This window comes from Aptenodytes forsteri, unplaced genomic scaffold (genome assembly GCF_000699145.1).
Source record: "Aptenodytes forsteri isolate BGI_AS27 unplaced genomic scaffold, ASM69914v1 Scaffold76, whole genome shotgun sequence".
Taxonomy (NCBI): domain Eukaryota; kingdom Metazoa; phylum Chordata; class Aves; order Sphenisciformes; family Spheniscidae; genus Aptenodytes; species Aptenodytes forsteri.
The window spans coordinates 5513856-5523822 of record NW_008794444.1 but is presented as its reverse complement, the minus strand read 5'-3'; positions in this window follow the sequence as shown (position 1 = coordinate 5523822).

Sequence of the window (9967 nt, the reverse complement as noted above, 5' to 3'; positions counted from 1 at the left end):
CGGTTGGACTCGATGATCTTAGAGGTCTTTTCCAACCTTAATGATTCTATGATTCTATGATCATCTGCCTGTGCCATCCCTCCCGGACCCAGTGCAGAGCCCTGTGCCCTGCTGTGCTTTTGGTCCTCCTCAGCTGAGCAGGGAAGTTACTGGCAGGAAAAGGTGTTGGCACAGTGTGTGCACAGAGGGGTGAGACCTAGCAGCAATGGGGACGGTATGCTCACGCAGGACCGAGCCTGTCTGGAGGGGCATGTGGTGGCATATGTGGTGTTTCCTCACTTGCCTTTACTTCTTCCCAGGGAAGAAGTTATTTGTAAGTTCAAGTTTAACAACCTCCTTGGCTACTGAAAACCATGTTAAAGCAGGTCAGTTTGATGCTCCAGACTATTTCAGGGTGGACAAAATCCTGCAGAGATTGTACCAACCTCCACTTCTGTTTTGAAGCCCAGGGACCAGGACAGATTAAACCAGGGAGCAAGGCTGCCTGTACACCATCCCCTCTGCAGAAAGGGACATTCCTCCCTTTGTTTCCCACATGTTACTTTTCAGTCCACAGCCTTTTCAGGACCCATTATCCCTTTAGCTGTCCATGAGCAAGGCCTCTGCCTCCAGCAGCAGAGACGTGCTCCGGCTACACCCCACTTGCTGCAGCCAGTCCCCCCTATCGAAACCTCAGGAGCAATTGGGACCATTGGCTGTGGCCAGGACCTGGCCCCAGTGGGCGGCTGAGCACAGACACTGCTCCCATCTCCAGCAGAAATTGTCTGGGCTTGCACCAAAATAGCTGATAGCGGCTGCTGTGGGAAAGAGGATCGGGGAGGAGGCTGGTCCCTGTTGGGGACCATCGGCAAGCTGTACGGCACGCAGACACCTGAACGGCACCTCGCTTCTCCAGCAGAGCACGGGCTCCTCCTAGGCATTACATATGTTTAGTTGTTAAAAAAGGCCAAATGCAAAGAAACGGTGAACCAGGCTCACTGTTTCTGAAACGGGGAAATCACAAGTTTGAATAGTGTTTTAAATGAATAATGCACACAGTGATTGCATTTCCATGAATGCTGCATGCTTAAACGGGAAGACAGTAACAGCATTTATGGGGGTACAAGACTATTTCTAGCTCTCAGTCACTATTTCTGTGATCCTATGATTCACTGTGCTTCTTTGCAATGCCACCACTAGCTCTGGCCTTGCTGCTTCAGAAGATGTGTGCCATCTGCCTCGTGCTTTATTTTTACTGTAAAATTCCAGGAGTTTAGGTAATCACTATGAAAAACCCCCTCCCCCAGCGTTGCCACATCCAAAGCAATTGGAGCAGATGCCTTGTCAAGGTTGAATTCTCCAAAAGCAGCTGCTTACAGTCTGAGACATCACTTTGGAAGAAAAGCTGTCATTAGTAAGACACTCGCAAAGCCCTCTCCTCTTTCATTTTGTGCATGTAGGCGTTGAGGAAGGTGGGGGCAAGGGGTTTGGAGGAGACCTTCCTTTTCCAGAGTCACATATTTGTTTTGCTTTCTCAAAAGAAGAATAAAAAGAACTGCACTTCCAAAAAAGCCTGCCAAAAGCTCATTACAGTAATTACATTACTCTTGACAGAGACTGAAGCTGGCTGCTTCCAAGAAAGCCAATTATCATACATTTTGCAACAGTAATCTGTTAAGAGGTTTATTTCTCATCCTAGATAATGATTTCTAATGCACAGCATTAGAACGGGTAGCCCTCGTAATTATAAAGCCATCATAAAGTCTGCAGTATCCAACTTACCCTGGCTACACGCTGATATGCACTGATATGAGGCTGCCGTAGTTTTTGGCTTTCTCACACCATGTCTCCCTGGTGAGCTCTGTAAGCTGACGCCGCCGAGCACAGACATGGCAGCTTTTCTCCAGTTTAAATACCCTCCCTTCCCTTACCACACAGAGCAGCACGAGGAGACGTGGCCTTTTCTCCCCCCTGCCACAGCCTTTAGGAGGCTGTGCCAGACCCCGTTACTCATCCACAGCACCCGAAGGGGAAAAAAAACCCAAACTTAGAAGCAAACTTAGAAAATCTGCTATGGCTGAGTGATGGAGAGCATCCATGGGGCAGGCCTCCATCACTGTGACCTCAGGGTGACGTTCAGCATCTGCCAGGCTACGGGCGGGAGGGCAGTCCTAAAAGGCATGGGGGAAGAGATATGGACAATTTTAGCCCCACCTTGTACCCCTGTCCCCTAGAGCCTTCCAAACGATAATTCCATCCAGCTCTCAAAGGCATTAAAGAGCTATTAACATCATAATCTTTGGCTTCACCACTCATTTTAAAGCAGAATGATGATTTTCTTAAATGAGAGAGTTCTTCTCAGGAGGGGGGAGAAGCAGGACGCCCAGTGCCCGTGCCAGGGCCCGTCCTTATGGGCTGCAGCAGTCCAGGACAGTGGACACGGCTGCAGGAGCAGTGGACTAAGCAAGTGAGTGTCAATCTGCCTGCACGTTTCTACGCAAAACCGTTTCAGAGAGAAGAACCTGCTAGCAGTGCCCAGCAGCCGCGCCTCTCTGCAGAAAGCTGTCAGCGCCAGGTTTGACCAGGATGCGTGCTAAATTCTCTGCTGTTTTCCTTTCCCATCCTATCTCTGGGTAAAACACAGATGTAACAGTCACAGAAGGTGTTTTCAAAGCATAGCACAACCCACGACAAACGCTGTCACCACAATCCAGGTTGCCAATGTACTTGAGATATTAGGAGATGAAAAAGTTTCCTTTCCCTTTCCATTTCACAATTCAGCCAGCCCCTATGGCAATCAATTCTTTAGAAAAGAATAGGAGCCTTTAACTTGCAAACCAATTTACTATGTGTTAATAACCATGAGTTTCCAGTGATTGGAAGCCTGCTGCTGTTAGGAAAGAGAACAGCAGTAAATGCCATTCAGATAAGCTATTTATAAATGGCACACTTCAATTAAAAAAATAAAATTAATATTACAATAATTTCATTTACAGCAGGTGGTGCTGCAATTTTTCTCTGTATAAAATGAGAAGCACCTGTGCAGCACAGAAACAGAAGCAAATGCCTTGGCACAACAGACCTCACCACGTTTAATTGCAGTTTTGCTCAGACCACAAAAGGTTAATGACAGCCAAAAGTAGTAAGATCAAAATAAGTACAGCCCATTATCAAGGTGGAGCATTTATGTAGATTTTTAATAGCTAGAATAATAAATAAAGCCAGCAGTGACATCATCTCTTGCTGTCTTGGTCTGAGCAAGCTGCACCATCCGCAGAGAACCTTGCCTGTGCACAGCACTGCCTCGGCTGGTCACAGGTTTCCTCCTGCAGCATTGCCTTCGCTTCTCTCCGTGGGAAAAATCCCCTTCCTATTCTGTTCATCTGTGTGGAAATCAATCCCTCAGCAGCAGCGTTTGTCTCTTCGGTGAGAAGGCAGACCCCAGCACAGCCCTCCTCCGGCAGCAGGTACTGATGCCACCAGAGCATGCCCCAGACGGGGCTGGGAGGGCACCGCTGCAGGCATGAGACTCTCCAAGCACCCACAGTGCTCCTGCAAGGGTTACCTTGCACCGGAGCACGGATGCTTGTCCCTCCCGCCTCGTAAGCGAATTGCTCACCAGAAATGTTATGCCATCACTCTTAGCTCCAAGTCTTTCACCCCAAGACCTTTCGCCAGGAGAGAAGGAATTGGGAAGAAATCGCTGAGGCAGGACATGGGGATGCTTTCACGTGCTGAAACTGCACCTGCCTGGAGAGGGCCACCAGAAAGCCCTGTCACCAGGTTCCCCTTAACCTGGATCAGATTTTAGACTCGTTTCGGAGCAGAGTGCTGGCCCTCCACTGTCGTCTTCCTCCAGAGTCAGGTCTATGCAGGGCGTCAAGCCCACCTGAGGACAAGGCAGAGCTGGCCATGGGGTGGCGTTTTCAAGTTTTTTAAGATATTTTTCCTCTTTCCACACTAGAAGAAAGCATTTTGAATGCCAGAAAACCCGGTCCAGGAAGGATCTGAGTCTCAAACTTCACTGCATCGCAGAGGAAAAATACATGCCCAATGCAACTTCAACCATACATTTAGTAGGGAACTCTCTCCTTGCACGCATCCACACCTACTCAAAATGCTGGAAGAGAGGAGGGAAGACAGAGAAAATGCTACCACCAAGTGGAGGTAAGCATGCAGGTGAAGCCATGACAGCAGGGGAAGGTAGAGCAACACAGACAGTTCTTGTAAATCCCTGTAGCTGCTTCCTGTGATTTATTCGGGAAGAAGAGCACCACATTATATTTTCTGGTTATCTTCAATATGGAAGAAAAAGGCTTTCTTCAGGGGATTTTCCCCTCCAACTTGCTGATATTCATACATTCAGTAGCACTATGCTGAAGCTCAGGATTACACACGCGGAGGCACTATGCATGCATGTACATACACAGGGGATGGATGGATTTACGAAAGAGTTGTTATGGAGAAGCATTTGTCTGCCGCAAGGTATTTTCCTCAGTTAGTTTGCCAGATGTCAACTTGCTGCTGCAGTGTTCTGGCTCCTCTGCCCAGACATTTCCAATGGAAGAAGTATTACATATTATTTTGCAAGGAGATAGCAGGCTTTCCCATTGCAGACTGGGTAAGTGAGCAGAAACGTCCCGCGGCAGTGGAAACGCAGCATAGAGGAGCACAGCCCTGGGGTCCTGCTGGAGCCTCCAAGCCCACAGTGGAGATTCCTAACTCGTACTCAGAAGATTAATTTGTTTTCCAAAGCTCACCTATAATTGGAGCACTCACATGTTTAATAACACATTCTTTCAAATATTTTTTTATTTCCTAGATTGCCAAATACAGACGGAGTCAATAGGATGCGATCTAAAAATGGCATTCTTATTCTTCAAATAAGAGATTATAGGAACCTGGAGTATGTGGATGATCGAACCAACAGTGCTCAGATTTTTTTTGTTTCCTTGTGACTTTTCTTCCACCCCAAGCATTTCATGCAGTCCTAAGAACTAAGAGTAATATTGGCTGCAGTGGCAATGTTTGAGAGCCCACCTCACCCAGAGTGGTGGATCCTGGACAGCCCAACAGCTGAGCTAGAGGAGCGGAGAAGGCAGAGTGCCCTAAAAGGGTTTGATAAATTGACTGAGGAGTTCATCACTGAACTGTCACTGTGAAGCAGCACCGATTCTGAACAAAAAACAGGTTGCATGCTAAATATTGCAAGCCAGAGTTTTCAAAGACCTCATCTACCACTTTGGAAATTAAATGAGCTGTTGAGATTTTTCAAAACACACCAATTCTACATCACTAATGATTGTACCAGATAAACACTTTTTTTCCAAACTATTTTATTAGACATTGCTCTAAAAACCAGGAAGGCTGAGGTGTGACCGAAGACCCAGATGTGAAAGGAGAAACCGTTAGAGAATGCAGAGAAGAAAGGCACTGAGGGCTGCCAGACTGGAAGATGTCCAAAGCCGAGCCAGATGACAGGCGGCCATTAGCAGTGGACAGGCGATGTGCTCGAGTTTGGGGATGGAGAGGATGGGGATGGGGCAGTAGCTGAGGGGGCTGTTTGCATCCAAGCCAACTAATGCTCGCTGGGACCTGGGGGACTCATTTGCAGTGGGGCAGGGGGAGATGGGAAGAGAGGAGCGGCTGGGAGGGAGGCTGGGCTCCCCACGGGGCTCCTTCTGCAGCTCCTTCCCTGCAAAGGTCTCCGGGTTTCTCTCTACCTAAATAATTCTGACAAAATGTCTGTCACTATGGCAACAAGAGAAAACAAATTGATTCGAGAGGTGTCTGATATTCGTAATGCATAGAAATTATAGTTGCTATGGCAACGTGATTTACAAATGAATTGGAATATTTAGGAAACAATTAGCAATCGAAACTCCGTGGAAGTGAGGTGAGTCTCAGCCGGCTCTGAGCATCGCCAGCCCTGCAGAGGCCTCTCACCTGCCCTGTTTCAAAGTACTTGGGCACCAAGCTCCAAGAGCTTTAAACTCAGTGGACTACTGCTGGTTTCGGCTGGGATAGAGTTAATTTTCTTTCTAGTAGCTGGTATAGTGCTGTGTTTTGGATTTAGTATGAGAATGGGTGACTCAGGAATTTGTCATGGACTTTAGAGGAAAACACCAAACAACGCAGACTGCAGTGACACGACCACCGGTGGCAGCTCTGCTGCCCAGGCACGATCCCCTGGTGGGTTACCACCCACTGAGATATTCCAGCTCTACTGGTTTGGGGCTTGAGCAAAACCTACTTTGTTCTTCAGCTTGAGCAGCAAAACGTCATGGCTGGAGGGGACCAAGGGAATGATGTGAAACGCTTACCCCAGCCATCCCTCCCCTGGGGACAGGGGCGAGCAGCGCAGAAGAGCCTGCTGGGGCAGCGATGCAGCACCTCCATCCCTTGGAAGAGCAGGTTGGACTCCTGCCCGAAAGCTTTCATGGAGGGAGCAAACAGCACCATCCACGACCTGACATGTTGTGCACCCTGGAGTAAGCTGTGCCGGTGTGCACCCAGCCCTGGTTGAGGACCTATGGCCTGGCAGCAGCCGGTGTGCCCCAAGCAAAGTGCTTGTGACCTTGCGTTCTGAAGGTCCGCACTTGCTCTGTCCCCACCCATGCTCAGATAAATGCAGTGCCCTTTTCGCTCATCCTCTCCTTCGGGAGCCACTTCTGCTCATCCAGAAGTTAGCATCCCCTCAGCCTAGCACAAGGGTCATTTCCTAAAGGATGGCTTGTTCAAGAGCATATGTGACTTACGTAGGGGGACAGGGACAATTTCAACTGATCTGGTTTGCCTTGATGCTGGAGAATCCCTTGGATGCCAAGAAACACATCTCACTGGGGAGATTAATCTTTTCTATCTGCGTTTGTCTGTATCCATGTAGGAGGTGTATGTCAAAGCAGAATGTAGTCAGAGGGGAGTTGGACAATGAACACTTACTTTCGTTAAAAAGATAATTAGGTTCAAAATGCAATGAGGCAAATTCACTGAAGAGTAACCCATCAAGAACTTTTAAAGACAAAAATATCACCTGACTCCAGAAGCCCCTGAGCTATAGGTATATGGATGCTGGGACCATCTACCAGCGAAGCATCACTGTTCTCCATCTCTGTCCTCGTACTCTTCCTTCAGCATCTCCTGTGGGCTGTTGCCAAAGCGGGGTTCAGCCCAGGTGGGTCTTTGGTCAGATCTGGTACGAACCCTGCTCTCAGGATGCTGATGGAGACCTTCAGCAAACTCCCCCGTATTTGAATTACAGATCTGCAGTACAGCAACAGCTATGAAACCAAATCCCTCCCCAGACCCTGACTGTCATTGAGCAGTCGGTGTGTGGAAGATGCAGCCACAAGGATTCGCACTGCAGTTTATTTCCTTTCATTTCACCTTTACCTCCTATCTCCTCTCATCAAGGCAGGTCAGCTGGCAAATAACATCTTTTTCACACTATTTCTACAACAGCCTAATGAAAAGCTTCACCTGCTAAAAGAGGGGCCTTTACCACAAGCAAAACAGCAAAATGACCAGTGTTGTTCTTGCTTTCATAGAAGGCAGCCAGAAGAGCACTTAGCAGAATTGACGACAGTAAATGCATTTAAATGCATTTCTAAACACTGCCTCAGAAAGCACTTTGGGGATTTAGGAATCTAATAATTGGAGGGAATCCACATAGAGATTAGTCAGTGCTGCTGACACTAAGTGACAGAACATTGCCCCCACCCAAGGAGTAGGTACCGATTTTGTAAAAAAAATGCAATTTCTGACCCTCCAGGTTTTCAATCAACCCAATTCATTCAATATTTCGTAGGTGTAATTACAAGGAGCAGAGCATCCCCCCAGTTCCCCAGGAGGGGCCTCTCCTACGTGGAGGGCACTGCAGAAGCCCTCTCCACTGGCACCTTTCCCGGGGAGACCTGGAGGTCCTGCCCCAGTGCTGGGAACGTGCCAGGGTGGCTCAGAAAGCTCTGCTTCAGCAAAGCCGTGTTGGTTGATATGACATGGTTGGAAACAAGGATTAACCACAAGTCCCCAGCTTGAGACTAACACCCGAGTCAGAAGCATAAGAACTATTGGCTAAATCTGCAAGAGGAACGTTGATATAAACCAGAAATCACAATTACTCCCAATTTGTGATACTGGTCTGGGAAAGACTTGACCCACAGAAGATTTCCATGGATATACAGATCAGCAGTCTTATACCATTATATCAGGTTAAATTACAAATAGAGAATATTTTTTAGATTATTAATTTGGCTTTATAGGCAGCAATATCTGAAAATAGGGGATCCAACGCCACACAGAAAAACTGAAAGCAATTTTTGTAGGACAACATTATATAAAATAAAACTAAACTGACATGACTAAGACATAAGTCCCTAATATGAAATTTTTATGCATCAGTAAGCAAACAGGACTCTCCTTCACATAATTAAGATTTCTGCATTTATAATCTACGCTATCTTTTGCTTAACAATATGAAATTTAAAAGAAAGCTTCAGGCTTATAGAAGCACAGAAAACATACAGGTTTTTATTCATAGGAACAACAGAAGAAGAGCTAATAATCCCACTTTAATTTCCAATACCTCATATCCCTAAAACTCCCTTCCAAGTTCAGTTTCTCTTCCCAGACCTCGAGCAGACCTTCCACAGCCACACAGTTTTTCATCTGAAAGTTAAATTTCCTCCTTTTCAAGAAAAATACAACTTCATTTTAACATTCAAAAGTTACAGCCATCAATGACCTGAAGAAACCCTCTTGCAATATTTAAACAGAAAATAGCCATTCAATCACGACACAAATATTTCAGTCCTATTATCAAATTGTGCATATATACATACATAATCACACCTATTAGAGCAACCAGTTTATATCAAGCAACTCTCTGACTCTACTCTGTCTGCTCACTGAATATCCATGATCATGGGAAAATGTATTTTTAACAACAACTTACCAATTGTTATGCTGTAGATGAATACTTGAAATGCATGCTTTGCTATCTAGCTGAAGATAAGTTATGTGGTACTTGCTGGAATGATTGGACAAACTGAAAAACTCTTTTAACATAAGCAGTTGTGCATACGCATTTAGAAACCTATTTTCACAATTTTTTCACATAGTTGTATCATTTGTTTTCTGAGTGAAATTTATTGTTGCATGCAAAACCTATTGCTGAAGCAGTTAGAGATGGCTTGGGGTGAATTTAAATATCAGAGTGAGTAGATAAGAAACTTTTGCATTCACAAAAATTGGCAAACTCAGAGTGATCACAGATTATATTATCCAGGAAGATATATTAAAATATTGTAATGCAGTTACAGCTTGGCATTCATTTAATAGAAATTAATAACAGTTTCTGCTCATCGCCAGACGTAAGGACAATGCTTCTTTATCAAACTGGTTAAGTGAAACAGCAGATAACTTCACGTGCAATGAGGTTCACCCAAAATAGCATGGATCCAGGAATTTCCATAGCTATTGTGTCAGAGAGACGAATGTGTGTCTACGTAGAAGAAATGTAACCGGAGTTCAGAGAAGTGGGAGGTACCATTACACACAGCAATGCAGTCCCAAGGAAACCCTAGACACCTAGAGACCCCGACTGCTCCGGCCAAGAGGACCCTGCACTGTGAGCAGGTGTCCGTGCCCGGAGGGCAGGCGAGCTCACCGCACATAGCCCCGCTGTGCTCCGCAGGGACACTCGCAGCCCGGAGCTACCCGAGCAGATAGCAGCATTGGGAGTACATGATTTCAGGTGGAAGGCACTATTCAACTCCCATCCATAAACAACTGGGCTGCAAGAAAAAATCCCCAATTCAGTGCGAATATATAAGCTCCAGGCTATATAATTAAATATTAATGTCTCCTTTGTATTTGGTGCACTGCAGCAGGATAACTTTCCCCTTCAAAACATCCACCCTCAGGATGTTTTGCATTGGGGTATCTCCCCCCCCCCCCCCCCCCCCAAACGTGCCTCTTCTGGGGAGGG